This window comes from Arachis ipaensis, chromosome B2 (genome assembly GCF_059453495.1).
Source record: "Arachis ipaensis isolate K30076 ecotype BB chromosome B2, ASM5945349v1, whole genome shotgun sequence".
Taxonomy (NCBI): Eukaryota; Viridiplantae; Streptophyta; class Magnoliopsida; order Fabales; family Fabaceae; genus Arachis; species Arachis ipaensis.
In genome coordinates this window covers 51953814-51962002 of record NC_142437.1, presented here as the reverse complement: position 1 = coordinate 51962002, position 8189 = coordinate 51953814, and positions in this window count along the sequence as shown.

The following is an 8189-nucleotide window of genomic DNA, read 5'->3' as shown; positions in this document are numbered from 1 at the left end:
AAGAACTTGGCTAAGAAAGTCGTGACCAGCTTGTCCCAAGAGTTCAGGCTATCTCTGGGTTGAGAATCCAACCACACTCTAGCTCTGTCTCTTACAGCAAAAGGAAAAAGCATGAGCCTGTAGACTTCAGGATCTACTCCGTTAGTCTTAACAGTATCACAGATCTGCAAGAATTCAGTTAAGAACTGAAAAGGATCTTCAGATGGAAGTCCATGAAACTTGCAGTTTTGCTGCATCAGAGAAACTAGCTGAGGTTTCAGCTCAAAGTTGTTTGCTCCAATGGTAGGGATGGAGATGCTCCTTCCATGTAAATTGGAATTTGGTGCAGTAAAGTCACCAAGCATTCTCCTTGCATTATTGTTGTTGGGTTCGGCTGCCATCTCCTTTACTTGTTCGAAATTTTCAACAAGGTTGTCTCTGGATTGTTGTAATTTAGCTTCTCTTAGTTTCCTCTTCAGAGTCCTTTCAGGTTCTGGATCAGCTTCAACAAGAATGCCTTTTTCTTTGTTCCTGCTCATAAGAAATAGAAGAGAACAAGAAAAGAAGAGGAATCCTCTATGTCACAGTAAGGAGGTTCCTTATTGTTAGTAGAAGAAGAAAAGGAATAGGAGTGAAGAAGAATGAAGAATCCAAACACAAGGGTAAGGATAGGAGCAGTGATGTGAGATGAAGAGAAGTGTTAGTAGATGAATAAATAATTAGAAGGAGATGAGGGAGAAAGAGGATTTTCGAAAATAATTTTTGAAAAAGAGTTAGTGATTTTCGAAAATAAATTTTGAAAAGTGTTAGTAATTTTCGAAAATAAAAATCAAAAATTAAAATAATTAGTTAATTAAAAAGAAATTTTGAAAAAGGGGGGAGATATTTTTGAAAATTAGGGAGAGAGTTAGTTAGGTAGTTTTGAAAAAGATAAGAAACAAACAAAAAGTTAGTTAGTTAGTTGAAACAAATTTTGAAAAGATAAGGAGTTAGGAAGTTAGAGAAGATATTTTGAAATCAAGTTTTTGAAAAAGGTAAGATAAGAAGATATTTTTGAAAAGATATGATAGAAATTAGTTTTTGAAAAAGATTTGATTTTTAAAATCTCAATTAATGACTTGATTCACAAGAAATCACAAGATATGATTCTAGAACTTAAAGTTTGAATCTTTCTTAACAAGTAAGTAACAAACTTGAAATTTTTGAATCAAAACATTAATTGATGTTGTTATTTTCGAAAATATGATGTAAAATTAAGAAAAAGATTTTTGAAAAATATTTTTGAAATTTTTGAAAATAACTAAAAAAATTGAAAAAAGATTTGATTTTTGAAAAAGATTTTGAAAAAGATAAGATTTTTTTTTAAATTGAAAATTTGATTTGACTCATAAAAACAACTAGATTTTAAAAATTTTTGAAAAAGTCAAATCTAATTTTCGAAATTTTAAGAGAGAAAAAGGGAAAGATATTTTTTTGATTTTTGAATTTTTATGATGAGAGAGGAAAAACAAGAAAAATGATGCAATGCATGAAAGTTATGGATCAAAACAATGAATGCATGCAAGAATGCTATGAATGTCAAGATGAACACCAAGAACACTATGAAGATCATGATGAACATCAAGAACACATTTATGCAAGGGCATCACCGTTGTCAATGGCTACATCCCCTCCTCTTGTGAAAATGGTCCAAATGCTCTGTCACAGCACGGCTAATCATCTGAGGTTCCCGATCATGCTGGAATAGGATTCACTCTCCTTTTACGTCTGTCACTACGCCCAGCAATCGCGAGTTTGAAGCTCGTCACAGTCATTCAATCCCAGAATCCTACTCGGAATACCACAGACAAGGTTTAGACTTTCCGGATTCTCATGAATGCCGCCATCAATCTAGCTTACACCACGAAGATTCTGGTTAAGAGATCTAAGAGATACTCATTCAATCTAAGGTAGAACGGAAGTGGTTGTCAGGCACGCGTTCATAGGGAATGATGATGATTGTCACGTTCATCACATTCAGGTTGAAGTGCGAATGAATATCTTAGAAGCGAAATAAGATGAATTGAATAGAAAAACAGTAGTACTTTGCATTAATCTTTGAGGAACAGCAGAGCTCCACACCTTAATCTATGGAGTGCAGAAACTCTACCGTTTGAAAATACATAAGTGAAAGGTCCAGGCATGGCCGAATGGCCAGCCCCTCTGATCTAAGAACCAGGCGTCCAAAGATGATCCAAAGATCAAAAGATAATCCAAATATGTTTCCAAAGATGTCTAATACAATAGTAAAAGGTCCTATTTATAATAAACTAGCTACTAGGGTTTACAGAAGTAAGTAATTGATGCATAAATCCACTTCCGGGGCCCACTTGGTGTGTGCTTGGGCTGAGCTTGAAGTCTACACGTGGAGAGGTCATTCTTGGAGTTGAACACCAGCTTTTGTGCCAGTTTGGGCGTTGAACTCCACTTTGCAACTTGTTTCTGGCGCTGGACGCCAGAATTGGGCAGAGAACTGGCGTTGAACGCCAATTTGCGTCGTCTAAACTTGGGCAAAGTATGGACTATTATATATTGCTGGAAAGCCCTGGATGTATACTTTCCAACGCAATTGGAAGCGCGCCATTTTGAGTTTTGTAGCTCTAGAAAATCTATTTTGAGTGCAGGGAGGTCAGAATCCAACAGCATCAGCAGTCCTTCTTCAACCTCTGAATCTGATTTTTGCTCAAGTCCCTCAATTTCAGCCAGAAAATACCTGAAATCACAGAAAAATACACAAACTCATAGTAAAGTCCAGGAATGTGAATTTAACATAAAAACTAATGAAAACATCCCTAAAAGTAACTAGATTCTACTAAAAACATACTAAAAACAATGTCAAAAAGCGTATAAATTATTCGCTCATCAAACTCGCACAACTTAACCGGCAACTACAATGGGTCATTCAAGTAATACCTCAGATGAGTGAGGGTCGATCCCACGAAGATTGTCGGACTGAGCAAGTAATAGTTATCCTGTTGGACTTAGTCAGGTAAATAGTAAAAGATGGTTGTTATTGAAAATGCATAAACAAATAAATACGAAAAGCAATAGAAGGTTTGGTGTAAAACAATGATGAGAAAATAGTTAAGGTCTCGAAGATATTTATCTTTTTCGGATTAAAACTTCTTATTAACTATTTTAACAATGAATGATTCATTCTATGGCAAATTGTAAGTGATTAAACCCTAATCCCTTAGTGATTTAATCTCCTTTGATCCTCATCAAATGCCACACCCGTGGTCATTCAATTCAAATTGGAGGGTGAAGTTTAAAAAGCTATTTTATACCACAAAGGCCCTAATCACCCCAAATCCCGGCTGAAAAAGTGCGAAAGGAAGAAGACCCTCAAACCTAATTGATCTCCTCCTTTAAATACTAACCTAATAATAAATGCTAACCTAAAAGATATTATTTTAAAATAAAGATTACAAAGATAAAATAAGATAAAACTAATAAGTGCTAAATCCACTTGGAAGCCCACTAGTGTGCAACTCGAACTGCAAGCTGGCGTTTAGCACCAGGATTGGGCGTTGAACGCCAGAGAGGAAGAGTGTGTTCTGATCTCTTACACCCTTGCTGGCATTGAACACTAGGTGGGCGTTCAACGCCCAGTGGGGAGCTGTCAGCATTTTCCTTTCTTGCTCCAAGCATCTCCAAACTGCTCCGAATTTCATCTAAAATCATAAAAACACAAGAAAAACTCAAAATAGCATCCAAAGGTGATTTTTGCACTAAAATCAAGTAAAAGTAACTAAAATCTAATTAAAAACAATATAAAATTAACTAGAAAAAGGGTATAAGATGCTCACACATCACAACACCAAACTTAAACTATTGCTTGTCCTCAAGTAACCAAAACAATATAGGACCAAGGAAGAGAAAACACACAAGATTAGGGTTGTCTTTTAAGCTAGGTCTAATTACTGAATGGGGCTAATAACACTCTATTTCTGAATAGTTTTGTCATCTCACCATCCCTTGAAGCTTAGAAATATTTGTGTCTTTAAGAACTAGAATTTGGATGATTTATTGATTCTCTTCTTTAGGCTCTTGTTGATTCTTGAATACAGCTTTTCTTTTCTTAGTGATTTGTACCTTTGAGCCTAGATGTGACTCTAAGTGTTTTGTCTTTAGGCTTAGCTTGAAACATAAACACCACAAGCATTTAACTGGGGGAACCTTTTGGGTTCGACTTTTCCTTTGCTTTTATCCCCAAACAGTGGTGCTCAGAGCCTTAGGCATACTCTATGACAGCATTGGGTCACGACTTTAAGTGTTCAGTCTCAAGGGTTACTTGACACTTTCACACCACAAGCATATGGTTAGGGAAAACCACTCTTTTGAGCTTTAGATCATTTTTTACCTTCCTAACCATTGATGCTCAAAGTCTTGGACCCTTTTTTTATTTTTCTTTTTATTTTTAATTCTTTTTTTTGTTTTTTTTGCTTCAAGAATCAATCTTTTTCTTATTTCAGAGAATCAATAATACTTCTCTAAGTTCTTGTTCCTCAAGAACCAATATACTCAACTTCAATATCAAATATGCACAGTTGATTCATACATTCAGAAAAGAGGGACAAGGCTACCACATCAAAATAATCAAAATAACTCATAATATAACTCAAGATCTTATGCATCTTACTACTTTTTCAATAGATTTTTCTTTTTAAGCTTGATGCGTGAATACATAAGACATCTTTGAAAAATTTTTAGAAATAAACTACTAAACTAGAAAGCAAAGAAATCCAAAAAGTGATCATTCAACTAGAATAGAAAACAGATAACATACTGAAGTACTAGGAAAACCGAGATAAAATAGAGATAGGGAGAATGAAACTAGACCACCTCAGTGATGGTGGCTGCTGCTCTCTCCGGGGAATCCCCTGGAGCGTTTAAGCTCCTCAATGTCACGCCCATGCATCTTCTACTCCTCCATCATCCTTCTTTGATCTTTCATCATCTGATGGAAGAGAGAAGGCTGGTCCTGCTGTTCAGCCTCAGCTGATCAACTGATGATGTCAGCTCCCCTAAAGATGTGGTCAATTGATCCCAGTAGTCACGAGGAGGAAAGTACATTCCCTGAGGAATCTCCAGCATATCCTGTGGAGGTGGGGGAGCTTACTCTTTCTTTAGTCCTTGCACGGGTTCCCTAGCGTGCTCCATACCCTTCTTTGTGATTGGTCTCTCCTTTTCGATCAGTGTATCTCCCTCTATGTGAGCTCCAGCTAGTTGGTGGCATGAATTCCTAAACTTCGTACAATCGAACCAACAAGTGCACTGGGTCATCCAAGTAACACCTGAGCGAGTCAGGGTCAATCTCACGAGGATTGTGGTTTGAAGCAAGCTATGGTTATCATGTAGATCTTAGTCAGGCAAATAGAAGAGGTAGGTTTGTTGTTTTAAATGCATAAAAGAGAATAAAGAGAACTTAACTAGGTTGATATCTTTATATTGATAAGAAGATGGTTAAGGCTTGGAGATGCTATGTTCTTCTGAATAACTCTGGTTTTATTGTCTTCTTCAACTGTGAATGATTTCTTCTATGGCAGGCTGTATGTGTTCAATGCCGATTGAGAGGTCGCCAATGCTTCTCTAGATCTGAACCCCAGGGTTAGTGTGGATCCATTCTGACTGAGGGTGAACCTCCTGCAGTCCATTCTTCTAAATGATCCTACTCAAAATGCCACAGACAAGGTCGAATCTTCTGGATTAAAGAATGCTGCACCTTTGGGTTCTAGCCTCTACCACAAAGACTCTAATCTCCCCATACCTCAGCTGAACTAATGTTTCGAGAAGTTTCCAATGAAGTCGTGGATTAGCCGTATAAAAGATGTATAATCAAGATAGTGGTTCATCATTGTTCGATGAAAGACGCACTCTGAACCCATATAAAATGAGATAACCTTGTTCCAGTTCAACGCATTCATAATGATGAAGAACGAAGATACATCTTAGAATCGAGAATTAAACACGGATTGAAAAGAAATAGTAATACTTTTATTGATCCATAAAACTCAACAGAGCTCCTCCCCTCAACCTAGGAGGTGTAGAAACTCATACTGATAGAAAATACAATGTAAAGTTCGAAATATGCTGGAAGAGATCTCTAGCTATGTGATATTCTCCCTTTAATACTAAACTAATGACTAAGGGTTACATAAAATGGGTAAAATAGTCTTTTAGTACTAAAATCCACTTTCGGGGGCCACTTGGTGAGTGTTTTGGCTGAGCTTTGATGAGATCTACGTGTTAGGAAGCCTCTAGGACATTGAACGTTGGCCAGAGGGTCCTTCATGGGCATTGGACGCTAGTCTCTTCTCCTCTAGGTGTTGGACGCCAGAATAGGGCAGGAGGCTGGCGTTGAACGCCGGTTTTGGGCCTTTAATTCTGAAGCAAAGTATAAACTATTATACATTTTTAGAAAGCTCTGGAAGTTAGCTTTTCATAGCCATTGAGAATGCTCTATTTGAACTTCTGTAACTCCATAAAAGCTATTTTGCATGCAAAGAGGTCAGATCCGGCCAGCATCTGCAGTGCTTTCTCTGCCTCTGAATCAGACTTTTGCTCCATCTCCTCAATTTCAGCCAGAAAATACCTGAAATTGCATAAAAACATACAAACTCAAAGTAGAATCCAAAAATATGAATTTTGCACTAAAACCTATGAAAAATTAATAAAACTTAAACGAAACATACTAAAAACTATATGAAAATGATGGCAAAAAGCGTATAAAATATCCGCTCATCACTGGTGCACATAGGTGGTGAATGAGATGAAAGAATGTCAGCCTCGCAGAGGTGGAGGGCTTGTCCACTATTCTGTACAATTCTTGAGGGATCATTTCATGCCCTCTACCTCATAGCCAAGCATAAGGCGGTGAATCATCACTGCTCGCCGACAGTAAACTCAGAACTGTTACTCGTAGGAATGATAGAGCGTTGGATAAACTCCAACCATCCTCTAGCCACTGGCCTAAGGTCAAGCCTACCCAGTTGGTAAGGCCGACCTTGAGCATCCCTCCTCCATTGAGCTCCAAGCATGCAGATGTCTGCAAGAACTTGCTCCAACCTTTTGTTAGTGTTGACCCTTCGAGTGTATGAATGAGGGTCATCTCATGGCTCTGGCAACTATTGCGCCACCCTCACACTCTCAGGGATAAAATCCATGATGAGCCCTCTGACCATGATGCGCCAATTCTTTGGCTCTGGGTTCATACTTGTATCATGCTTCTTTGTGACCCAGGCGTTGGCATAGAACTCCTGTACCATCAATACTCCGACCTCGGTCACAGGGTTGGCCAGAATTTCCCAACCCCTTTACAGGATTTGGTATAGGATCTCCGAGTACTCATCGTCCTTCAGCTTGAAGGGGACCTCGAGAATCACCTTCTTCTTCCTCACCACGTCATAAAAAAGGTCTTGATGGGCCTTGGAGAAAAATCTTGTGAAATCCTATCGCTCGGAAGAGGGGGCTTTCTCGTTTCTTTTCCTTGAGAATTCTCCGGTCTTTGGTGCCATAAAGGTAAGATAAAAGAAGGAAAAAGTGGAGCGTCCAACACTAAACTTAAAGATTTTACTTGTCTCCGAGCAAATAAAAATATAAGATAAGAAAAAGATAAGAAAATAGAAGAAGAAGATAAAGGAGATAGGGTATAGGCATCGGCCTTTGGGTGAAGAGAGGGAAGAGATGAAAAAAGGCAATGTGTATGGTGAAGAGTAGTATGGAAGAAGGGAAGAGTAGTGAAGGTATGGTGAAAGTGGATGAAGTGAGGGGTATTTATAGGAGGGGGTGAGGTGGGTTCGGTTATGGGTAGGAAAAATGAAGGAGGTGGGGGAATTGAATGTGGTTGTTGGAAAGAGAGATGGATGGGATTGATGAGAGGTGATTGGGTGGAGTGAAAGGTGGGGTGAGAGAATCAAGGGAAGTGATGGGTGATGGGATGGATGAATATGTATGGAAAAGTGGGTGAAAGAGGAAAGAGAATTGATAAGAGTGAGTAAATGGTGAAGTGGTTGGTGGTTGGGTCTTATCCATTCGCCAAAGACTTCATAATTCAAATTTCACCTTGCTGATCCCCCTGGGCGTTGAACGTCGGGCTGGCGTTGAACGCCACCAGGGGGCTTTCCTTTTTTTTTTTTTCTGGCGTTCAACGCCAAGAAGGGGCATTGAAC